Raw genomic sequence first — 26776 nt, forward strand, 5'->3', positions numbered from 1 at the left:
CATACAATAAATAGTTAGGTTTCCACTTGGATAGATTCTTTCCAGGTTTCTTTTTTAGTTTATAACAGCTGAAATGACCCAGGCATGTAGTCTCAGGTCTGAAAGCTGACCTAGTTCAGAAGTGGTGTGAAAGTTCAGGGCCAGCATCCCAGTCGGGCAGTAGGTCACTAGCTTCTTTTCCTTTTTGCTGAAATCGGAAGACACTGTGGAGTGTTCTGTTATGAAGACCCCATCCCACTGTCAACAAAGCGTTCTCCACAGTGCTTCAGGTGCACCTGCCCGTCACTCGGTTGGATGGTGGTTTAGGAAACAACTAGGTCAGCATTTTATTGAAGGGAGATGAATTATTTGAAAGTATCAGGGCTTGTAAAGTATGTAGACTTGCAAGGTAGTGTAACCCCATAGGCTAGGGACCTTTGTGACAAGAACTCTGCAAGTCTAACCAAACACAGGAACGTTTCTAACTCCAGGGTGTGGGGCTGGGGTGGGGCTGTTGAGAATGCGACAGAATAGTGTCTTTCCAGGCAATGACTGTTCCCGCGAGCTGTGCCGTCATAATGCCATCAGTGCTGAGGAGGCTGGGGGAATTGTCAGCCATTTTGTAAATATGGCTCTCCTTGCTTGGCACATGGTTTTCTAAGATCATACTGCTCACCAGTACTGTATTTGGCCTATTCTAGGCTTTTTGGCTCCAGAAAGGTTTACCGGTGTCCCTACTTTCTCTTCCTACCCACCTATATTATTTGTTCCCTAGCCAGATAAGTTAGGAAGAGCAAAGGTTATAGCCTTTGGATTCCTCTACTAGAGAAGACTCTCACTGAAAGAGTAGATTGACCATGTCTTAGATACCCAGTTTGGCTTTCAGTAGCTGGGTTTCCATATTCCCATTAGGGTCTCAATGGATATATTTGACATCTGAGAAGCGTAAATTCAGGGTTTAATTCCATAGTCAGGTTATAATTCATTGAGATAAATGGTATAGACACCTATTCACACAATATTAGTACAGGAGGGCATTTGAGCATCATGGATTGGGTGTATCATGGTGGCAAGAGTACTACGTTTTGCTACTAACTAGTGGAGTGACTTTGCTCAATTCCTATGTCTGCTGTGAGCCTTGACTTCCTTATCTGTCAAATAAAACATAGTGGGTGACCATTAAGATAATAGCCAATTAACTTAAAGACTATTATCCCTATAATTGCTTTCACAGGGAAAATGTTGCAAATTTTGTTTTATTTTTGTTTTAAATTTTGCTCCATGATAGAATCATCTCTGTCTTAATAGGCTTGCTATATAACAAAACAAATCATGACTTATTCTTTATTTTTATTATGGGGCTGAGTAGTTTGACCAGAAACTATTGTCAGAATAATTTACCTGCTTTTAGTTTGTGAGAAAGGAAGAGAAGAACACAGATGGTGATATGGAAAAGAATCAGCTTTGGTAAACGTCCATGGGAGCCATTTTTAATTCTGGTGGACTGAATGATGTATGAAAACTATTTGCAAAGCTAGCATGTTTTTCGACCCCTAGTAATATAAAACAACAATTCATTTGGTAATCCCCATTGTACATTCAGTTTTATAAATATACAAGATTATGATTATCTCTGCCTCATAATTAACAATTTGCATAAATGCTTGCTATTATTTAGTTGTCTGAATGGATTTTCTAATCCAGAGAAAGAAGGGAACAATCAGTGGCAGCCATCCCAAATGCCTTGCATTATTGCCACACACATGCACGATTAACAGTGAGGCTAATTGTTTCAGACCAGAACCTCATTTGTTTTTCTATAGACAGCAAAAACATTAACTGCCAGAGTGTTTGCAACTCTCTCTCTGTCTCTCTCTCTCTCTTTTTCCTATAGCCAGCTGTATTATAAGGTCTGCAGTTGGCTGCAAGCAAATTATTTGCCTGGATTTTCAGGGTATCATTTTGTGATGGAGTTTCCAAGCTTCTACTTAAGTTCACAATCAATGCCTTGAACAACCAAAGACTGATTTTTTTAATAATATTTTAACAGTATGCCTCTATAAATTTAAGGAATAAAAGGATGCTGACACACAAACCAGTTCTGCAGCTGCTTTTCCATTCTGCTTCATATTTTGTACCTTTAAAATGACTGGCATTAGACCTGCATATGAGAATCATAAAAAGTCAAGACTGGAGGAGGCTTTAAGATTACCCTATCAAATTCCTCCACTTTTCAGATGAGTTTGATAGACAGTGATTTGAATATCAATAACAACCACCAAATTAATGATGCCACACTTTTTAAAAACAGCTTTCAAACCCTTGGGAGCTACTGTAGTAAATACATTTGAATGATAACTGGTTGTTTTGAAATTCTACAACTTGGGCTTCTTTTCCAAAAAGTGAATCCGATTTCTTTAAATGTTCCTTCATAAAGTTAACCTAAACATAGCCATGATGTTGATGGTATATGGGTGAAAGGAGATGTTTGTCAAAGTACTTTTGTCAATAGGAGACGCTCAATTGATGTACCAGCTCTCTTCCCCTCATACACGGATGATGTCGCTAATGTCATCATATGGAAGTGTTTCTTCAGTGACTGGGAGTATGGGCTTTTAGAGTCAAACTGTCCTTGGGTCCAGTCCTGGTGCTGCCTGTCACTTTCTAGCACTGTGACCTTGAGTCATTTTTTTTAGCTTCTGCGGACTTTGTATCTTCACATGTAAACACCTTACAGGGTTGTTGTGAGGATTAAATTGAAATCATGCACATCAAGTGCTTAGCACTGTTCCCGGCATATAGTCAACAGTCAGTAAGTGGTAATGGTTATTACCACAATTGTCTCGCACACCTAGTACCAGTCTCATGCAACACTTATATTTCATCTTATGATGGTTGGGAGCACACGCATATACACCTATACACATCAGCATATGGTCATGCAGAGTTCACAAGGATGGCACCCAGAAGACTGCTTTCCAGGATTATCTGTGACATGTTTAAAAATCCAGTGGCTCCTCCAGCTTTAGTGTTCTTGAACTCTTTGGCGATTTTGGAACTTTTACACATCTTCTCTTGTTTGAAACCATTCCTAATTTATCTTGGTTCACCTCCTGTCTTCTTCTCAACACTTTTTAAGTTTCCTTTGTTGGATCTCTTTTACACACATGAGCGTGTGCACACACCTGTGTGCACACGCACACACACACACACACAGCCTCTCCCTGCTCCCACCCCGCTCCTTTCAATGGAGCAATTCCCAAGGTCCTGTCATTGATCTGCTTCTCTTCTCTTGCTGTGTGCTCATTCTGGGTAATTTCATCTCCTGACATAGCTTCACCTTTCACCTCTACACTAATGATTCCCAAATTGACCTCTCCTTAACTTATTCCAGAGCTCCAGGCTAGCTCCAATTTCCAGTTGCTTGCTGAGCATCTCCAGGGCAGGATATCCTAGGAGGCTGAAGTGTAGTCTGGCTTTTGTCATCCTGCCTCAGGAATGCAGTTGGGGGAATCTAGCTTCGAGAAGTATTAAGGGTCGAAAACAAGGAAGACGTGCTGAGCATTCATCTGAGCAGAAGTAAAAGTAGTCTAAGTTAGGAAAGTGGTTCACACTGAGTTTCCAGGGAAAGCATGACAAGTCAGTTGTGAATTTCTATGATTATGAACTGGAGATATAAATTGGCAATTGAAACTTTCAAAGGTATGTATTTTGCAGGGAGAAGAAACGGTTCTCCTAAGTGAAAATTGAGATCAATTTTTAAGTGTTGGTAGTTTGGTATGTTTGAGGAAAGGTTAATTAAAATGATCTTTCTTGGCACAGTCTGTGTGGTGAATCTTGCGGCAGTTTTTGTTATACAAACATACATGCCCAGAGGAAGGATAGTGCCTTCACCCTGAAGGATGAACATGTGGGAATTTTGAGAGCACTGCGTGTATAGACACATACACACAGGCTGGGTCAGACATGCCTGACATTTTGAATGTGTGAAAATAATTCTATCATATGGTAGATCGATTTTTTTCTTTTATTCATTCTGCAAATATTTACTGGACACCTTCCAGATGCCATGCTGTCCGTGGAACAATGGGCTGTCAATACAGAATAGTGTCTTTGTCCTTAAGTGTCTAATACAGTTTTCTTTAGTTATATGCAAGAGCATTGAGAGTTTAATTTGGTCTTGAAATATCTGTAGCATATGACAAGTTATTAAAAGACTATAACCTTGCTGAAAATCATAATGACAAAAGAGGAACTTAAGGGAAATAAAGCCATTGCTAAAGTGGGAAAAGAATGTGCACAAATTCAAATTAGAAATTGACTACTTCCTTTAAATTTAGTAAATATTGAATTACTTTGGCTTTTTACATTTCAAGTCGGCTCTCAGTGTTTTAGGCCACGGTAAGAATAATTATGTCTGACCTAAAACTTAATTAGAGCAAAGAGATAAACAAATCTTGGTTAATGTGCATAGTATTGTTAGAATAGTTCTTTGTAAATGAGCTATTCTTACAGAAACTCCAGACCTAGCTTATAACTTTAGCACTGGGAACAATATTCCTTGTGAAGGAAGGTGACCTCATTCTCCCATTCCCCAAATTAAGTACAGTCCCCCCAGTTGAATTACTACCTATGGAATATGCAGAGGTCACCAGACCCTCCAAATTATAATGGTCTAGAAAACTGGGTGAGTTCCTTGCCTTCCTGGGTGCACACCAGCTTCTTCTTTAGAAATTTGGCATGGCCCTTTGTTTGCAAGTCTTATATCAAGTATTGTCAGTCCCAGCTGTTAATTTCAAAGTCCACGTCAAGGTTACTCTCAGGTCCCAAAGATCCCTCATTGCATTTGTAATCTCGAAAACCAAACTTGAGGCCCCAAAAGTCCTCCTATGGATATGCAGATGGCACTTTCCCCTTTTATTGTGCCAGCACCCCCTTTATGACCTCCATGGCACAAAAGCTCTCGTAATAATGGTGCATGTATTGATCAAAATTCCTATTTCTCTTGCCCTAAATGAGCTAGAGATGTTGATGTACTTCTCTTATTCTGACTGAAAGTAAGAATAATCAAAACATCCTTGAATTTATAATCTTGGATGTCTGTATTCTCACAGCTTTCATCAGTTGTAGTCTAACTTCTATTTATTCATTCAAAATGTATCTACTGAGCACTTACTATGTTCCATGCACTGTTCTAGGCACTGGGGACAATAAAACATGCAAGGTTGCTCCTGTTGCGTTTCTTAAGGGATGTGAGTGTACATGAATGGGTGTGTGCACACATATTAGAGGGAAATAGAAAATAAACAATATACAAGTAAGTGAACAAACTAATCTCAGAGAGTGATGTCATGAAAAAAATAAAAGTGGACAGAGAATGATTGGATGGATGGAGAGTGATCAAAGTGATTTTGCTCTTTGCTTTTATAGGTTTCATACAGATTTCGCTAACACTTTGCACGGGCCCTTTGGTTTCCTCTATTTCATACTTCCCTGGTTTCAGTACCAATTCTCATTTTTCTGTTCTGGCCACTCTATTGTTAGGACCGCCTCCCCTTAGCTCGTCCTGAAGTATAACCCAGAGTGTGCTCCTTATTAAACTTCTGTTCCGTACTTTTCTCATCTTCTTCAGCATTAGAATTTGGCAGATTCACCTACTTCCTGTCATAGAATGTGAATAGGTCTACTAACCCTTAGGGATATTTCTCCTGATTACTCACAGCATTTTTGTTACTCAAGACAAACCAACTGTTGAAAGAAAAACACAGGCGTGAAAGGTTAGTAATTGTGGCGGCATTTGGTTTTGCCCATTTCTGTAGTGGCAAGAGCCCTGGATTGAGAATTGGAAGACCAGTGTCTCACTGCTATAGGACCTTAGCCATGGCCCTTTCTTTCTCTGAGCCTGTATCTTCATGTATAAAAGCAGTGTTCAAAGTAGATGATCCCTGGGTTTTAGCCCTAAAGTGGTACAATTAGTTGTTTTCAGAGACAACAAGATCTCTTTCCAACATTCTGTTTAATTTTGTAAAGTGGATGTGTAGGAACATTTCCAGTGTATCAGAACTGCTTAGACTAAGCATAAGTTTTCCAGCAAAAGCCAGCTTTACAATTCTTGTAAATGCCACAAGAAGTTAAAACGTTGCTTCTTGTTTTAACTTCCACCAGCCAGGGCAACAATTCAACACCACAGATGCAACTGTCAGCTTCTTATGAGAATATCTGAAAATTCACTGTCTTTTCAGATTGCCCATAGGAAATCTTCAAGAAGAACCAAATACTACAAAAATGAAGGAAGGCATTCTAAGTTGGCTTCACAATGACATGGCGTAGGTGTTGCCCTCTAGTGTGTCAGGTGCCAAGAAAAGCGTCTTAACTCTTAGAGGGCCACTCAGGATTCTTGCAGCCATGGTGGTACTGTCTGCCTCAGCACCTCGCCAAAGCCCAGTTAGGAACCAAAGTTGAAGTTGGAAAGTTAGCCTTTCCTGACCTCCTCACACCTTCCCTACATTTGCTGCACTGGGCTTTGTGGGAGAAGATGCGGAAGCAGGAAAGGTGGGCTTGGACAACTAGAAGAGGAAGAGCTAGAAAGTCACCAACATCTGAAGTACCTTTGCTGTGCCCTTCTGTGTTACCGCTGTTCCATAATTTCAGATACCTGCCATATTCTGAACACAAGAATCAGGGACTTCCCTGGTGGTGTAGTGGTTAAGGCTTCCAGTGTCAGGGATGTGGGTTCGACCCCTGGTCAGGGAGCTAACATCCCACATGCCTCTCTCTGTGAAGAAACCAAAACATAAAACAAAAGCAATGTTATCACAAATTCAATAAAGACTTTAGAAATGGTCCACATCAAAACCATCTTTTAGAAAGTAAAATAAATATAAGAATCAGCTCCATGACTAGATTTTAGGAATTCACTCTTTTCCAGAGAAAAGCTGGGCATGATTTTGTGGTCAGAGAGTCTGAAGAAGAAGATCCAAGGGGGTTTAGAAACTCCAAAGAAGTGCATCTCTGATCTCCTCTCAAAGGATATTGACGTTGAAGAAGAATTGTGCTTAAGGAAAGAGATGAGGGAGACAGTACAGGGAGCTCCTGTACGGCTCTCATTTAAAAGCCTGTGAGGTTGTGCCAATGAGGAAATAGATCCCCACCAAGACAATGACCTATCTAAGCACACCCAGCTAGTTTGTGTCAGACTCGAGACTACAATCCAGGTCAACTGCATCCCATCTGGTGCCTTGATTTGGAATTACCTATGCTACCTGGGAATTATGCTTGCTTGTCTGCTTGGTTTTGCTGTGTAATTCTTGGTGCTACTTTTGTTCACAGCATTTGTAATTCATTATTCTCAAAGAATTTTATCAATGAAAGTAGGCAAAATCCCTTAGCAGTAGGTAAAGTGCGTGTATTTTGGAGGCTTTGGGGCAGCTGATAGTCCAAGGTCACCAAGAGGAGAGAGTAGCTGGATTGGAAATAGAGCCTGCAATGGAAGATTCAATTGAAATAAATGAAGACAGGGCTATAGACTGGGGCTCCACAGTTAAATGTATACATCATTTCTTTTTTTATATATATTATTTCTTTAATGCTCATTCTTAATTATAGCTCTAGCCCTTTCTCCATCAAAAAAGTTAAATGTCTTTTAATTTAGGTTCTCAGTACTTTTCAAAGTGTGTTTTTTTCCAGATGTGTTTGTTGCCCCCGCCTTATCTTTCTATTTCACTCTTCTAGGTGGGCTTCTTTTTTGTGTGCAATATTTTCCATTAGTTTGGTCTCACTGCCTTGACCAGAGCATTTGTAGTAAAACTATATATCATAGGAGATCTTATAAGCACATAAAATGGAGAACACTATTTCACAAGGTAGGGATTACTAGATTATTTCTGTTCCCCTTCCAGAGTTGAAATATTTCCTATTTGGCAAATAGCCTTTCTTCGAAATCCTAAAATTGCACCTAGGAAAAAAATGACTGTCACTGTGGCACCATGGGGCTTCCTCCTGTCCCTTCACTTTCATTGGCTCAGCATCCAATTTACTGCACTGATTTTTCTGGACAGCTCAGCATCACCTCGTCAGGCACACACTGGAATTATAAAGCGGCTTCATCAAGGCCTGATGCAGTTTGTAAACTTTTCAACTTTCAGAATTTTGGCCGCGGGTATGCCAGACAGCATGTGTGAATGGCATTTGGTAGCACATTGGTCTTTTTCTCATGGCTTTTACAATTTCCAACTGGATTTTTGCTCACCATGGGGCACTGTTTACCTTCTCTTCTCTGGGAGCTCTTGTTCATTTGTCAGGAGCCCTAAGAGAAGGCTGCTCATGTAAAGCTGTGGAATGTCAGAGTCATCCTAAACGGGCATAAATGAACCTTTAAATGGCCTTTACTTATTGTTCCTATATTAAAATGTAAATGCACATAAGACTTTATGAGGAGCCTGTGCATACTCTTTCTCCTATTTTTTCATATGAATTGATTTGACAATGTCAGAGATGATGCATGAGGCAAAATAAAGAGTTTCTTAAGCCCATTACAGCTTGTTTGCATGAAAAAAGGAGTAAAGGCTACAGGGAAGAAAGGAACATTAAGTGACGCTTTGGCTGGAGTCATTTTCTGACTCCCAAACGCCTTTTAGACCATAACCTACCTTCTGAACCTATGTAGGGGAAAGTGATCACTGGGATGTTCTTCTGCTCAAATAACCTTTCTTGACTAATTAAAGGGAATTAATTTCTGGTTATGCAGGAAACACTGAGGAATTTCTGAAATTCATAAGAGTGAAATTAACTAAGAAGACCTAAAAATTAATTAGTTATAAGTGCTGGTATGTTTTATGAGAAATGAAATAAAATGGGAGGATAGGAGCCTTGAATGAAGATTCCCTGAAAACCACACAATGTTATATCATTGAAGAACCACGTGGTTCAATACTTGGTGATCATAAAACCTCATGTTAAGCCCTTCACAAGGAAAGCTCCATAAGCCTCATCTATTCCTTTCTGTATGACACCTTCAGTGTCAACTTTACAATGCTACTGAAATATATGTATAAGTGAAAGTGAAAGTCGCTCAGTCGTGTCCGACTCTTTGTGACCCCATGAATCGCAGCACGCCAGGCCTCCCTGTCCATCACCAACTCCCAGAGTCTACCCAAACCCATGTCCATTGAGTCAGTGATGCCATTCAGCCATCTCATCCTCTGTCGTCCCCTTCTCCTCATGCCTCCAATCCTTCCCAGCATTAGAGTCTTTTCCAATGAGTCAACTCTTCGCATGAGGTGGCCAAAGTATTGGAGTTTTAGCTTCAACATCAGTCCTTCCAATGAACACCCAGGACTGACCTCCTTTAGGATGGACTGGTTGGATCTCCTTGCAGTCCAAGGGACTCTCAAGAGTCTTCTCCAACACCACAGTTCAAAAGCATCAATTCTTCAGCACTCAGCTTTCTTCACCATCCAACTCTGACATCCATACATGACTCCTGGAAAAACCATAGCCTTGACAGACAGACCTTTGTTGGCAAAGTAATGTCTCTGCTTTTAAATATGCTATCTATGTTGGTCATAACCTTCCTTCCAAGGAGTAAGCGTCTTTTAATTTCATGGCTACAATCACCATCTGCAGTGATTTTTGGAGCCCAAAAAAATAAAGTCTGACACTGTTTCCACTGTTTCCCCATCTATTTCCCATGAAGTGATGGGACAGGATGCCATGATCTTAGTTTTCTGAATGTTGAGCTTTAAGCCAACTTTTTCACTCTCCTCTTTCACTTTCATCAAGAGGCTCTTTAGTTCTTCACTTTCTGCCATAAGGGTGGTGTCATCTGCATATCTGAGGTTGATATTTCTCCCGGCAATCTTGATTCCAGCTTGTGCTTCATCCAGCCCAGCGTTTCTTATGATGTACTCTGCATATAAGTTAAATAAGCAGGATGACAATATACAGCCTTGACGTACTCCTTTTCCTATTTGGAACCAGTCTGTTGTTCCTTGTCCAGTTCTAACTGTTGCTTCCTGACCTGCATACAGGTTTCTCAAGAGACAGGTCAGATGGTCTGGTGTTCCCATCTCTTTCACAATTTTCCACAGTTTATTGTGATCCACACAGTCAAAGGCTTTGGCACAGTCAATAAAGCAGAAATAGATGTTTTTCTGGAACTCTCTTGCTTTTTCGATGATCCAGCAGATGTTAGCAATTTGATCTCTGGTTCTTCTGCCTTTTCTAAAACCAGCTTGAACATCTGGAAGTTCACGGTTCATGTATTGCTGAAGCCTGGCTTGGAGAATTTTGAGCATTACTTTGCTAGCTTGTGAGATGAGTGCAATTGTATGGTAGTTTGAGCATTCTTTGGGATTGCCTTTCTTTGGGATTGGAATGAAAACTGACCTTTTCCAGTCCTGTGGCCACTGCTGAGTTTTCCAGATTTGCTGGCATATCGAGTGCAGCACTTTTACAGCATCATCTTTCAGGATTTGAAATAGCTTAACTGGAATTCCATCACCTCCACTAGCTTTGTTCATAGAGATGCTTCCTAAGGTCCACTTGACTTCACATTCCAGGATGTCTGGCTCTAGGTGAGTGATCACACCATTGTGATTATCTGGGTCATGAAGATCTTTTTTGTACAGTTCCTCTGTGTATTCTTGCCACCTCTTCTTAACATCTTCTGCTTCTCTTAGGTCCATACCATTTCTGTCCTTTATCGAGCCCATTTTTGCATTGCATTTGTTCTCTTGGTATCTCTAATTTTCTTGAAGAGATCTCTAGTCTTTCCCATTCTGTTGTTTTCCTCTATTTCTTTGCATTGATTGCTGAGAAAGGCTTTCTTATCTCTCCTTGCTATTCTTTGGAACTCTGCATTCAGATGGGAATATCTTTCCTTTTCACCTTTGCTTTTCGCGTCTCTTCTTTTCCCAGCTATTTGTAAGGCCTCCTGAGACAGCCATTTTGCTTTTTTGCATTTCTTTTCCATGGGGATGGTCTTGATCCCTGTCTCCTGTACAGTGTCACGAACCTCTGTCCATAGTTCATCAGGCACTCTGTCTATCAGATATAGTCCCTTAAATCTATTTGTCACTTCCACTGTATAATCATAAGGGATTTGATTTAGGTCATACCTGAATGGTCTAGTGGTCTAATGGTCATACCTGAATATTGCATAGGAACCTGGAATGTTAGGTCCATGAATCAAGGCAAATTGGAAGTGGTCAAACAGGAGATGGCAAGAGTGAACGTTGACATTCTAGGAATCAGCGAACTAAGATGGACTGGAATGGGTGAATTTAACTCAGATGACCATTATATCTACTCCTGTGGACAGGAATCCCTTAGAAGAAATGAAGTAACCATCATGGTCAGCAAAAGAGTCTGAAATGCGGTACTTGGATGAAGTCTCAAAAACGACAGAATGATCTCTGTTCGTTTCCAAGGCAAACCATTCAATATCACAGTAATCCAAGTCTATGCCCTGACCAGTAACGCTGAAGGAGCTGAAGTTGAACGGTTCTATGAAGACCTACAAGACCTTTTAGAACTAACACCCCAAAAAGATGTCCTTTTCATTATATGGGACTGGAATGCGAAAGTAGGAAATCAGGAAACACCTGGCGTAACAGGCAAATTTGGCCTTGGAGTACAGAATAAAGCAGGGCAAAGGCTAATAGAGTTTTGCCAAGAGAATGCACTGGTCATAGCAAACACCCTCTTCCAACAACACAAGAGAAGACACTACACATGGACATCACCAGATGGTCAACACTGATATCAGATTGATTATATTCTTTACAGCCAAATATGGAGAAGCTCTATACAGTCAGCAAAAACAAGACCAGGAGCGGACTGTGGCTCAGATCATGAACTCTTTATTGCCAAATTCAGACTTTCACTTTCAGAATGGTGAAATCTAGCTTCAAATTAAGTGGAGTTTATAAAGAATATTCTAGAGTTTCTCCTTAAATGCAAGACCAGTCTAAGTCAGAGTAGTCATCGGCTGACCTGTTGTAGGAAGCTAGCCTTGATTTTCTTTTTTTTTTCCTTTTTGCAACACCAGCTCCATTTCTAGCAGCAGCTGCAACTGAGCCAAAAGCAGGTTCATTGCCTGTTTATATCAGACACTAAATAGCCACTGAGCAGAGGATTAAGCTAGCCCTGTCTTCTGGGAGCTTATAATCTAAACCAGACAACAAACTGAAAACCATATCCATCACACCTTATATGCTCATTTCCTCTCTCATATTAATTCAAAGAAAACAGAAAGTGGCAAGTCACATTCTCCAGGGTTTGTGAAACCTCTGGAGAGTATTCTTTCTCTGTTTTTGTGACTTTTCAAGTTGAAAGCTATTTTGTATGTAGAATGGTATAGATTGTAGTATTATTTTTAAAACTGGGGATGAGAAAGCCAGCAATATTCTTTCTTTTTGTTTTTTTACTGTCAACAAGTTGCATTGCAAAAGTAGGGATCAAATTAAAAGTGGATTCTTGATTTGCCATGGGGAAATATGTAAGGTCAGGGTCAACTTGGGATAGAAGAGGTATCATAAAAAATTAATTTAGGATACTTGCCTTGAGATATTTCTGAGTAATAATAATCCCACGGGTGAAAGCAAATCTATGGAATAATTAAGGTGCTTGGTTTGACCTTTTTAGCAAAAGGAGGTATACCAAGACATGACCAAAGCTTGGAGCTGAGGCAATGCAGGTAATTAACGGGGGTTGACGAGTTATCATGTTATAGGGATGTGAGCCTTTGTGAGAACATGTTGTAAAAGTAAGGCATGTGCCAAGCCAACAGCAGTTTCCCAAGGATTATGTGTAGGAGACAACGACAAAGAGAGAAGCAGAAATGTAGAGCTATGCTACTGTATATAAAATGGATACTAATGAGAACCTACTTCCCTGTAGAGTTCCCAGGGAACTCTACTCAGTTCTCTGTGGTAACCTAAATGGGAAGGAAATCCAGAAAAGAGGGGATATATGTATATATATAACTGATTCACTTTGTTATACCATAGAAACTAATTTAACATTGTAAATTAACTGTACTCAAATAAAAACTCATTAAAAAAGAAATGCAGAGATAAAGCACATTTTTAATTATATTTTTATATTTTATATTTTTTTCTATTATGGTTTATCATAGGATATATAAAATATATATATATATGTTTAACTGAATCACTTTGTCGTGATTAATACAGCATTGTAAATCAACCATACTTCAGTTTTTAAAAATAAAAACAAAGGAAGACAAACAAAGTAGCAAGATTCTGAGTGAAGGTATGTCCCTGGTGGTCCAGTGGTTAAGGATCTGCCCTGCAATGCAGGGGTCGCAGGTTCGATCTGTGGTCCGTCCACATACTGCAGGACAGCTAAGCCCGTGCTCCTCAATGAAAGATCATACAAGATGTAATTAAGACCTGACATAGTCAAATAAATGAATAAGTACTTTTTAAAAAAGAAGCTGAGTCATAGACGGACAAAGACCAAGAATTGAAAATCAGCCAACTTAGAATTAAAATTCCAATTCTGCTGTTAAATTCACTCTGTGACTTTGGTTAAGTCACTTCTCCTTGGGCCTCGGTTTCTCCATTATAAGATGAAGGAGTGTGTTAGAAGGTGACTGTAGAACTTACTAGCTCTTTAATTCTGCTTTTGGGGTCTAAGGAAATGAACAGGCCAGGCAGGTGGGTGGGTAGAAAATACACCCAGGCAGGCCTGCAAACAGACAGACAGACTGATGGCAAACACACCTCTGCTAGCTTCACAAAAATAGGACAGTATTCTACTGGGCCAATGGACATTGAATCACCAAGCGTACCAGCCAGATCCACAGACATGTGTCCTTACTTTTGATACTGCCATGAGGATCTGAGGAATTGGCAGATTTCCTTTGCCTGGCCCTGAGCAAGCTTTCTGCTGGTCAGGTTGAGTCATTTTCTGACTCAAAATGGCTGTCTTTCTTTCCTCTACAGGCTCAGAAGAGTAGCTAGCTGTGTGAAGATCTGTAAATGACCTCTCATATGCAAATGGAAGGAGAACGCAGATGTCAGGCTTTGTATATCTCACCATTACTTCAGCTCCGCCAGCAGAACCTTTTGTGTGGGTAGGGCATGTAGGGAATGGCTAGTACCACTTGTGGATGAGGAAACTCAAAGAACCTACCAAGGATCTTCTTGCCCAACTCTTTCTGCGTACCTGTCTCTTTCTAAAGCTCAGTGGATAGTTTAGAACACACTGTGTTCTCCAGGCTTTCAAATTTTACCACTTTTAAACTTTTGTGCATCTAGTTTGCAGGGTTGGGGAACTGATGAAGATAATTAGTACTTGTCAAGCTACCAGCAGCTAGCAAATGACTTTAGTAAGGAGAGAACCAGGTACCTGGAAGACAAAGTGAGTGCAGCCAAAAATGATGCTCCAGACAGGTTGTAGTATGTGGTTGATTTCCCTTTTCTTGGTTTTTGCAAGAAACAAAATACTGTGATTTTCTTGGGCTTACAGTTTACCAACTCTCCCTAAAATAATACCCCAAAAGCTTAGCTTGAGGGTGCGTGGCGTGATGGTAGGTCCCCCTCCAAATGAATTTGATTGAATGCTGGTCTCTCTGTGGCATCTAAGATTCCATTTTGAGTTTATCCAGATCTTCATGTTCTGATGCTTGTACATGTTAGAAGAAAAGAAACTTAATCAAAAATGTGTTTCTTCAGTGAAAGATAGCTCATCAGGAAAACAGAGTCTATGCTGCACTCATCAATATTATATCTATCTATCTATCTATCTATATATATATATATATATATATGTGTGTGTGTGTGTGTATATTGGCCATGCCACATGGCTTATGGGATCTTAGTTCCCAAACCAGGGATGGAACCTGCACATGGAGTCTTCATCAATGGACCACAATGAAAGTCCCAATATTGTACTTTCTTAGGCAGCTTTTATCGTCACTAGAACTTCCACTTTATCAGGCCCAACAAGTTTTGAGAATGAAGGCCAGGATGAGCACCATGTGAGAAAGAAGGTGAGGAGGCCAAACTGGCTTCAGGCAAGGATTATTCTTACACTAAGTGGCTGATGATGTCAGTTGAATCACATGGACCCTGCTTGGAGAGGATGCTGAAAGGCTGGGGGCAGGCTTGGCTTCCATGTGCATCACCGGTCTGAACTCTCCCCTGATCTCCAGACTCATATAACCAACTTCTCAGCCCAGATTTCCTCTGAAGCTTAATGGTATCTCAAACTTGACCTGCCCCAAAACAAACTCCTGACTTTTCCCCCAAAACTTGTTCCTCTCAGAATCTTTTCCACCTCAGTAAATGGCAATTCTGCTCCCCCATAGCCTCAGCATATCTTTCATGTGTCTTTTTCTCTCCCAGTATACGTCTAGTCCATTAGCCTTCATAATATACTGGTAATCTGACCACCCTCATCACCATCTCCTCTGCCACCCCCCTCTAAACTACCATCATTTCTCTTTATGTATTTATACTGAAGTATAATTGATTTACAATGTTGTATTAGTTTCAGGTGTACAGCAAAGTGATTTAGTTATATACGCTGTGCTGGGCTTAGTCGCTCAGTCTTGTCCAACTCTGTGCGACCCCATCGATTGTAGCCCGCCAGTCTCCTCTGTCCATGGGGATTCTCCAGGCAAGAATAATGGAGTGGGTTAACATGCCATCCTCCAGGGGATCTTTACAACCCAGGGATAGAACCCAGGTCTCCCGTATTGCAGGCAGATTCTTTACTGTCTGAGCCACCAGGGAAGCCCTTAGTTATATATACATACATATATATCTATTCTTTGTCCGAAATTATTGCAAGATATTGGATGTTGTTCCCTGTGCTATACAGTAGGACCTTGTTGTTTATTTATTTTATATAGAAGCCTTCCTCAGTGATCAGTGCAAAGAAATAGAGGAAAGCAATAGAATGGGAAAGACTAGAGATCTCTTCAAGAAAATTAGAGATACCAAGGGAACGTTTCATGCAAAGATGGGCTCAATAAAGGACACAAATGGTAGGGACCTAACAGAAGCAGAAGATATTAAGAAGAGGTGGCAAGAATACACAGAAGAACTGTACAAAAAAGATCTTCACTACCCAGATAATAACGATGGTGTGATCACTCACCTAGAGCCAGACATCCTGGAATATGAAGTCAAGTGGGCCTTAGAAAGCATCACTATGAACAAAGCTAGTGGAGGTGATGGAATTCCAGTTGAGCTATTTCAAATCCTGAAAGATGATGCTGTGAAAATGCTGCACTCAATATGCCAGCAAATCTGGAAAACTCAGCAGTGGCCACAGGACTGGAAAAGGTCAGTTTTCATTCCAATCCCAAAGAAAGGCAATGCCAAAGAATGCTCGAACTACCACACAATTGCACTCATCTCACACACTAGTAAAGTAATGCTCAAACTTCTCCAAGCCAGGCTTCAGCAATACATGAACCATGAACTTCCAGATGTTCAAGCTGGTTTTAGAAAAGGCAGAGGAACCAGAGATCAAATTGCTAACATCTGCTGGATCATCGAAAAAGCAAGAGAGTTCCAGAAAAACATCTATTTCTGCTTTATTGACTATGCCAAAGCCTTTGAGTGTGTGGATCACAATAAACTGTGGAAAATTCTGAAAGAGATGGGAATACCAGACCACCTGACCTGCCTCTTGAGAAACTTGAATGTAGGTCAGGAAACAACACATAGAACTGGACATGGAACAACAGACTGGTTCCAAATAGGAAAAGGATTATGTCAAGGCTGTATATTGTCACCGTGCTTATTTACCTCATATGCAGAGTACATCACGAGAAATGTTGGGCTGGAATCAAGATTGCCGGGAGAAATATCAATAACCTCAGATATGCAGATGACACCACCCTTTTGGCAGAAAGTGAAGAAGAACTAAAGGGCCTCTTGATGAAAGTGAAAGAGGAGAGTGAAAAAGTTGGCTTAAAGCTCAACATTCAGAAAACTAAGATCATGGCATCCGGTCCCATCACTTCATGGCAGTTTGATGGGGAAACAGCGGAAACAGTGGCAGACTTTGTTTTGGGGGGCTCCAAAATCACTGCAGATGGTGACTGCAGCCATGAAATAAAAAGATACTTACTCCTTGGAAGAAAAGTTATGACCAACCTAGGCAGCATATTAGAAAGCAGAGACATTACTTTGTCCACAGGGTTCCATCTAGTCAAGGCTATGGTTTTCCAGTAGTCAAGTATGGATGTGAGAGTTGGAGTATAAAGAAAGCTGAGCGCTGAAGAATTGATGCTTTTGAACTGTAGTGTTGGAGAAGACTCTTGAGAGTCCCCTGGACTGCAAGGAGATCCAAGCAGTCCATCCTAAGGGAAATCCGTCCTGAATGTTCATTGGAAGGATTGATGTTGAAGCTGAAACTCCAATACTTTGGCCATCTGATGCGAAGAGCTGGCTCATTTGAAAAAACTCTGATGCTGGGAAAGATTGAAAGCAGGAGGAGAAGGGAACGACAGAGGATGAGGTGGTTGGATGGCATCACCGACTCAGTGGACATGAATTTGAGTAAACTCCAGGATTTGGTGATGGACAAGGAGGCCTGGCGTGCTGCAGTCCATGGGGTCGAAAAGAGTCAGACACGACTGAGCGGCTGAACTGACTGAGTGTGTATCTATCAATCCCAAACTCCTAATTTATCCCTCCCCAACTCCCTTTCCTTTTTGGTAACCACAAGTTTGTTTTCTGTGTCTGTGAATCTATTTCTACTTTATAAATAAGTTCATTTGTATAAGTTTTTTAGATTCCACATATGAGTGATATCATGTGACATTTGTCTTTCTGTGTCTGACCTACTTCACACAGTATGACAATCTCTAGGTCCATCCATGTTGCTGCATTATTTTGTTCTTTTTTATTGCTGAGTAATATTCCAGTGTATATAAGTACCACATCTTCTTTATCCATTTCTCTGTTGATGGACATTTAGGTTGCTTACATTTCTTGGCTATTGTAAATAGTGCTGCTGCGAACTTTGGGGTGCATGTAACTTTTCAAATTAGTTTTTGTCTTTTCCAGGTATATGCCCAGGAGTAGGATCAGTGGATCACCTGGTAGTTCTATTTTTAGTTTTTAAAGGACCTTCCAGACTGTTTTCCATAACAAGCCACCATCATTTCTTCCATGGGCCACTGTAAAAAGCTGGTTCCCTTGCTTCCACCATGGTCCCCTACAGCCTGTTTTCCATGCAGCAACCAACCTGATGATCCTTTTAAAATGTTAATTAACATTTTGTCACTCCTTTGTTCAAAATCTGATAGTGGCACTCCATCTCAAAAATTATACAAGAATGAAGCCTTTCCGTGGCCTGAAAGAGCTTGCATCGCCTGGTTCTTGTTTTCTCTCTGACTTCATATTTTATTGCTCTAGCCTGTGGCCTTTCTTCTCTAATCACACCTTTCTCCTTGCTTCGCTCTATACCAGGTCTGCTGCTACCTCAGGGCCTTTGCACTTGCTCCTGCCTTGGCCTGGAAAGCTCTTCTTCTAGATATTTGCAGGGCTTGGTGATTAAACTCAATCATGTCTCTCCTCAGATGTCACAGGAGTGAGATTGCCAAGAAGTCTGATTCTTAAAAAGAGGTCACTAGACTTGGTTGGCAGGCCATCACTGATGATCTTTTAAGAGAGCAACTGCAGTCAGATGGTGGAAGAAGAGATGGGTTATTTTCTAACCATCTGCATCCCTACCTAGATTGTGTACTGTGGAGTTCAGCGCTGTTGTCTCATTGATCCTTGTGTCTCCAGTGTCCGGCCTAGTGCCTGAAACCCAGTAGGTTCTCAGTCAGTGTTTGTGGAATGAAGGCAGGAGTTTCGTTTTTAAACAATCAATCACATTAAAATACATTAAATTACTGATTGTTGTGATGGCTGCCTCAGTTTTCTTCAGGGAGCATGGTTGTAAAATAAGACCTGTACATTCATTGCAGACCCAGTCCCTGAGTACCTACATGTGACATGGTGTTAGACACATGACTTAGAGGTTTTCAGTGCACACAGAGTTCAGTACTGGAGGCTGAGACCATCTTAGGTCTCTTAGGGAGGTGAGATAGTCTGCTTGTGTATTAAGTAGCTCACTTCCCTTTTTAAAAAATATCTTTTATTTTTTTATTTATATTAGTTTATTTATCTATTTTTTAACTTTACAATATTGTATTTGTTTTGCCATACATTGACATGAATCCACCATGGCTGTACATGTTTTCCCCTTCCAGAACCCCCCTCCCACCTCCCTCCCCATCCCATCCCTCTGGGTCATCCCGGTGCACCAGCCCCGAGCACCCTGTATCATGTGTTGAACCTGAACTGGCAATTCGTTTCACATATGATAATTTACATGCTTCAGTGCCATTCTCCCATATCATCCCGCCCTCGCCCTCTCCCATAGAGTCCATAATACTGTTCTATTTATCTGTGTCTCTTTTGATGTCTCGCATACAGGATTATCTTTACCGATTGACTAAATACCATATATATGTGTCAGTATACTGTATTGGTGTTTTTCTTTCTGGCTTACTTCCCTCTGTATAATAGGCTCCAGTTTCATCCACCTCATTAGAACTGATTCGAATGTATTCTTCTTAATGGCTGAGTAATATTCCGTTGTGTATATGTACCACAGCTTCCTTATCCATTTGTCTGCTGATGGGCATCTAGGCTGCTTCCATGTCCTGGCTATTATAAACAGTGCTGTGATGAACATTGGGGTACATGGGTCTCTTTCAATTCTGGTTTCCTCAGTGTGTACGCCCAGCAGTGGGATTGCTGGGTCATATGGCAGTTCTTTTTGGCCACACTTTGCAGCATCTGGGACCTTAGTTCCTTCACCAAGAATTGAACCCCGTGCCTGCTACATTGAAAGGCGGAGTCTTAACCACTGGACCACCAGGGCAGCCCCTCGTTTGCTTTTAAAATTGCTTTTTTAGAGAGACTGGAAGTGTTGTTTAAACTCAAAAGCTATCGTTGGAGTTAAGCAAAATCTTACTGATTTTAAGAGTGGTCATATAGTTTACAATCAGCTGGTGGTTAAAAAAAATACATGTAATGTAGATTCCCCCCAACAATTTTAATTGGGTTCAGCCTTCGCCTCCTTTATCTCCCCTCCTTTATTTAAGCATGGACTTCCTGCTTACACACTGCTGCTCTTTTCAAGCTCTGTCCTCCAAGATCCTTCCCTGAATGCCAGTTAGAGAACCTTGGTCTTTCCTGAAACCCTTTACTCCTAGAGCCTGTTGACACCAGCGGTGAATGCCATCCTCTTTTGCTGTCAGGACTGTGTGAAGGTCACTTCTGCGGCATGGGCTTGCAGGAACCTCTAAGCCGAGGGCTGGGAAGTCTTGGCAGGGAACGGCTCCCATTTCTACCATTGCCCTGAAGCCAGGTCGGCCTGCAAATGTCTGAGTTCCTGCAAGTGACTGTGACTTCTAACCTATTCCTGGGGTCAGTCCGTAGGGGGTACCATGGTTTCTGCCATGTTTGTCATGTAAGACATTCACCTGTATGGGAAGAAAGACAGTGTCCCGAGTATGCTGAGGACCAATCAGCCTGTATGTAAAGGAGGTGGGGGAAATATGCTGAGATTAAACACAGTCTACTTACCCTCATGGGGTTGCAAAGAGTCGGACATGACTGAGCGACTGAACTGAACTGAACTTACCCTCAAAAAAGTTCGAAATCCACAAAAGATGGACATTAAGTGTAGAGAAGTCATATGATTCAATGTGATATAATCAGATCTGAACAAAATGGAGCCAAGAGGAAGGCATGGATGTTGCCCAGGGTTGTGGAGGAGAATACACCAAGGAAAAGGCACCCACTGTAGGTTTTCAAAGAGAAGCAGGAGTTTGCCAGGAGGAAGAAATGGAGAAGGGCAGTCCAGGCAGAGGAAGCAGCCTTGGGAAGGCCCAGAAGCAAAGACAAGCCTGGAGGACCTGGGGAGAGCAGTGGTGTGGCATTTAGATGTGTGAGGCTGGGTTTCTTCGGGGAGGGTCTTGGAAGCCAGGCTGTGATGCACACCTGGATTGGTAGACAATAAGGAGCCATCTGAGGCAATCTAGCAAGGGAGTTGGTGAAATAGCTGTTTTGTCCAAAGATAGTAATAGCTCAAGAGTCGGAGGAGGTAGGTCCATGCTGTGATAGTTACCCCGGTACTCCCACTGTTACTGCGTGACCACACTGAGACAAATGTTCGTGGAAAGAAGATACAGTTCTAGTCCAAAGGCCTGTCCTGCCTGGGCAGAAGAGCTGCGGTGCTGTTCTGATCTGTGTTACCCTGAGCGTGGGATGAGAGAGTTCCTTGTTCCAAGGCAAAAGCCCTCAGTAGGAGACTGTTTGTAATCATGCCTAAAATGACTTCATTATTGAAACCCGTGTTTGATCTGTGATTAGGAGATGGATTAAGAAATCAAGTAATCAACCATTGAAATTGTAACCATAAATTGTTCTATAAACAGCCAGCTTCCCCTGCTCCCTCCAGCCCAAGGAACAAACCTGGAAACAGATGCTTCTAGTGTTTTTCCTGCCATCGGTTTGAGCCAGTGCTTTTGAGCCACACACAAATCAGCAACTGATGCCTGTCAGCCACAGTGGCCCTTACCCCCCACACGCCGAACGCTCCTGCTGTACCTTGTCAGACTAAGAGCCCAGGGAGTGTGGGACCGTTCAAAATACATAACTTCATAAGATTTGCCTTGTGAAGGGAAAGAGGTTTACTTTTAACATAACTGAGGAGCCACTGCCTAGAGTTCAAGATGAAGAAAAGTTAAAGAGAAAAACCTTCAGAGACTGTTGCTGTTTGAGTGGTTTGTTGGAAGTGGTTTTTATCCTGAAGGGTTTTATTCTAGGCCAAAGGCATTCCAGTACTACAGCCCATTGAGATATGTATTTCCATAAAACAACCTGAGGGCTTATTGACTTTTTCTTGTCTGGGACTGCACTGCACTTAACCTTCCAGACATGTAATGAATAGTCATAAATTATAAGTCAGATCTCAATTTTGTTTCGTAAAGAGTGGCAGCAACCAGACAATCATGGCAACTGACTGTAAGAAAAGTGCTGCCTCTGTTCCCATTATGCCCAGTGACAGCCAGACAGGAGCAGCCGGGGGTATTCATTGGTTTGATCATTTTTCTGACATTAAGAGGTAGCAAGCTTCACTTTTGTCCTTTATCAACATTTCCGCTCAAATGGTTATAAATCATAACCAGGAAGAGTATTTCAGGATCTTTCCAAACCCTTCCATTTTACAGAATGAGGAGGAAAGCTCACAGAAGTTAGTGAACCTTTGTCAGTATTCAGCAGAAACAGCTAGAATTGGGTCTATAACTCAGGTGTTTCACTTTATTAGATGAGTGCAGGCTTTCATCTGTCCCTTGGGAACAATTCCAGTAACCCAGTAATAATGCTGGCTCTTTCACAAAAATTCATGTCGACAAGTTTGCATCCTTGACACTTGGGATAGTAATACCACCAGCTATCTCTAACACTTCCATGGATTAATATCACTTTACAATGTGCAAAGTGCTTTTCACCATAGCATTTGACTGTAACTGCCAGTTTGGTCAATGGCTTTACCGGTGGTGTTTTAAATGATAGTGTGTTGCAAACGACATCTCTTTTCTGAATAGGAGTTTGAATGATTTTTTTGGGGGGGGAATACGGAGGACTGAGAAATGTTTTACTTTATGTTCTTGTCATTTCTAAAAAGATTTGTGAATAAAAACATCAAAATGTTCTGTGTATAAAAGTGCCACAGAATTGGAACGGGCTTAAGATACAGGTGGGCAATTCTGGGAGACACGTGAGTGGAAGATTCTAGGTTAGGAACAAATACTGATAATGGATTTATAAATACCTCTCTTGGATTCTAAGAGCACACTGAAAAGGAACTGTGACTACTGGAAAAAGTGGAGAAAAGAAAGAAGGTGAAGAGGCTGAGAATGGGAGAAGGCAAGAAGTGAGGGATTAGAACTTACAAAAATTATGTCTCTTTTTCCCAAACTCATATATTCACTGGGGTAAACTTCTGCTATTTGAACATAAAGTACCTGCATCTCTCAGAGGTTTCTACTTAAAAGTTAAAACCTTTGGAAACGGAAGACTTTCCATGTCTTAGGGAAGTCGCTGATGTGGGTTTACATCAGAGGTCAGCCTCCGAGCCAGTCGAGTCCGTTGTTGTTTTGTATGGCCTGTGAGCTTAGTTTGGTTTTTATTTCAAATGGCTTTTTCATAATTAGGAAAACTATTTTTTGACACCTCACAATGACATGAAATTCACACATTTGTTTATGAGTTGCCTGTGTCTACTTTTTTGTTGCAGCACCAAAGTCTGCAAATCCAAAAATATTTATGGAAAACATTTTGTCAACTGCTGCTTTAAATAAAAGTAGCTTCCTGATCTGAAAAAGTTAAATAAGTTTCTCTGGGCCCCAGCTCTTAACCAGAGGGGAGTTTAGACACTGGAACACTCTGTTCAATATGACTGAATTCAATAACTTACACTAGTAACCACCATACTTTTAGAATCAAGTTCAAAAACTGGAATCTTTTGACAGTCTATCAATTCTTTTCTATAGAGGTACATGAGGTGTTTATACTTTCTAAAATATAATATTAAGTTTCCTAATAATCCCAAATGACATTAAGAGGAAAATTTAGCATTTGTCCTTTGTAATGACCTGTTTCATATAACCAGCAGCAAGCAATTTGGTGTCTACAGGCCATTTAAGGCCACATTTTGTATTGATTAGCTGTAGCTTAGCCCTGAATGGTTAAAGTCAGCAATTTGACTTTAAAAAAAGGTGTAGATTCTGATACCTCTAATAGCACCGGCTTTTCTGTTGGGTATACTGTGGGGACAGGCAGTTATTTGTACCGATTTCTGGCTAATTACCCATCTCCTCACTGTGGTATCTCCCACCAAAATGCCATACAAAGCTGGGCTTTCCAAGGGGATTTTTGAATAATGGAATTCCAGCAGGAATTTAAATACTCACCTACAGCTTCTTGGTAGATCTCATCACTAAGGATGAGAGAAGATTGATACTGGCTTAGGACAGAGGCTCAGGAGATAAATGAAGCGGCTGAGGATCAGCCCTGGAAGGTTAGGAAGGCACATTTTACACATTGGGGCATTCAACCCATGAATCATTTCTCATGCAGTTTAAAGACATATTTTGCACTGATTAACTGTTCTTTACTCTATTCCTGATTGGGAACCAGTCTGTTGTTCCATGTCCAGTTCTAACTATTGCTTTTTGACCTGCATACAGATTTCTCAGGAGACAGGTCAGGTGGTCTAGTATTCCCATCTCTTTAAGAATTTTCCAGATTGTTGTGATCCACACAGTCAAAGGCTTTGGTGTAGTCAATGAAGCAGAAAGCAAACAAGAACTAAAGAGCCTCTTGATGAAAGTGAAAGAGGAGAATGAAAAAGCCGGCTTAAAACTCAACATTCAAAAAACAAAGATCATGGCATCTGGTCCCATCACTTCATGGCGAATAAATGAGGAAACAATGGAAACAGTGACAGACTTTATTTTCTTGGGCTCCAAAATCACTGCAGATGGTGACTGCAGCCATGAAATAAAAAGACGCTTGCTCCTTGGAAGGAAAGCTATGATCAACCTAGAAAGCATATTAAAAATCAGAGACATTACTTTGTCAACAAAGATCCATCTAGTCAAAGCTATGGTTTTTCCAGTAGTCATGTATGGATGTGAGAGTTGGAGTATAAAGAAAGCTGAGCACTGAAGAATTGATGCTTTTGAACTGTGGTGTTGGAGAAGACTCTTGAGAGTCCCTTGGACTGCAAGGAGGTCCAACTAGTCCATCCTGAAGGAAATCAGTCCCGAATACTCATTGGAAGGACTGATGTTGAAGCTGAAACTCCAATACTTTGGCCACCTGATGCCAAGAACTGACTCATTGGAAAAGACCCTGATGATGGGAAAGATTGAAGGTGGGAGGAGAAGGGGAAAACAGAGGATGAGATGGTTGGATGGCATCACTGACTCGATGGACATGAGTTTCAGTAAGCTCTGGGTATTGGTGATGGACAGGGAGGCCTGGCATGCTGCAGTCCATGGGGTCGCAAAGAGTGGGACACAACTGAGTGACTGAACTGAACTGTTCTTTAACCCCACACTGTTAAGGCATTTTTCTGCTTTCTCCCTCTTTCCCAAGCACCTGTATTAGTGCAGCTTAAATCTAAGAAAAGGATGGATTCTTTGCCTAGTTGAGATTTATTCTTCTAGCTAAGAGGGTCAATGGCCTTTCAGCTTCACATTTCCATCACTGCCTCTTTGACCCACATTATTTTGAGTACTGTACTTTGTAATTTTCCCATTAGTTTGTTATGTTTCTAATCAATAGTTTCATATAATTGTGATCTTACGTTTCCAATTACATTTTGTTTTGGAGATCTTGCCATTTTCATGGGTTTCTATAACTCTCTTGCTTTTGGCTCTTGTGAAGTCTAAGAGAAGGGGTCCCCGCCCCCAACTCTGCTCTATCCTGGCTTTTATACTCTGCTAAAGTCATCCAAAGCAACTGAAATTTGTATTTCAGAAGGCTTCTCTGAAATCGAAACAAAGCTTTCCACTGATGGGTCTAGTTACTCAACTGAAGATTTGTATGAAGATTCTCGGAAATGTCGACTTATCAGTGTCTTCTGTCTGGCCAGGTTACAAGCAATTTCGTTGTGGTTTCTTGTATGATCACCAGTTTACATTCTAAATGTTGCACCTGAATACTCTCAATACTGTTGTTTAGTTGATAACCTTGATCGATTTCCAGTCGGCCCTTCCTTATCCCAAAGGTGTGTCACTTACGATGAAATTCATTCAGAGAAGTATTGATCACTCAGCCATCACTCACCATTAATTCTCCCCCTCCCCCAACAGAAGAGTGCCCTTCACGGGCTCAGAATGCTCATATTGCCTCTAGGTACGATTCTTTATTCAGCAAGGGCCTTCATTAAGCCAAGCAACACTATGAGGTAATGAGGCTTGCTTTAACAAACATAGGAGAATTAGCCATCCAAATGAGCCCTGCTCCCTGGCTCTCCTTTTCATCATCCTGCTTCTCCCAGGAGAAAGTAGTACCTTGGAGTGTTCATCCAAACCCCTCCTCCCCTCCCCTACTGCTGAGATCCCCGAGGGACCTGTCCTTGACTTCTATTTCAGAAGACCCACAAGGAGAGCTGACACGTGGATGGAGGGCATCTAGGCAGCAAGGCAAAGAAACCCAAGACTGGTAGAGAAGGGAAAAGCGTGAATACAGTGGGCGCAGTAGAGGACTTCTATTGGTGTATAAAGGATCACAAAGCCAGACTACTGTGAACTAATTATTCCTTTCAGTTCAGTTCAGTCACTCAGTCGTGTCCGACTCTTTTCGATCCCATGAACCGCAGCACGCCAGGCCTCCCTGTCCATCACCAACTCCCGGAGTTTACCCAAACCCATGTCCATCGAGTCGGTGATGCCATCCAACCATCTCATCCTCTGTTGTACCCTTCTCCTCCTGCCCTCAATCTTCCCCAGCATCAGGGTCTTTTCAAATGAGTCAGCTCTTCGCATGAGGTGGCCAAAGTATTGGAGTTTCAGCTTCAACATCAGTCCTTCCAATGAATATTCGGGACTGATCTCCTTTAGGATGGACTGGTTGGATCTCCTTGCAGTCCAAGGGACTCTCAAGAGTCTTCTCCAACACCACAGTTCAAAAGCATCAATTCTTCGGTGCTCAGCTTTCATTATAGTCAACTCTCA

General features: G+C 41.3%; 1 protein-coding gene across 2 annotated transcripts in view; it reads left to right on the plus strand.

Moving 5' to 3' along the window:
• Positions 1 to 26776, plus strand: part of HS6ST2 (heparan sulfate 6-O-sulfotransferase 2) — a 348242-nt gene that overhangs the window by 258400 nt on the left and 63066 nt on the right. The window lies entirely within an intron of this gene.

This window comes from Giraffa tippelskirchi, chromosome X, assembly GCF_054371585.1.
Source record: "Giraffa tippelskirchi isolate mGirTip1 chromosome X, T2T-mGirTip1v1.2.pri, whole genome shotgun sequence".
NCBI classification, from domain to species: Eukaryota; Metazoa; Chordata; class Mammalia; order Artiodactyla; family Giraffidae; genus Giraffa; species Giraffa tippelskirchi.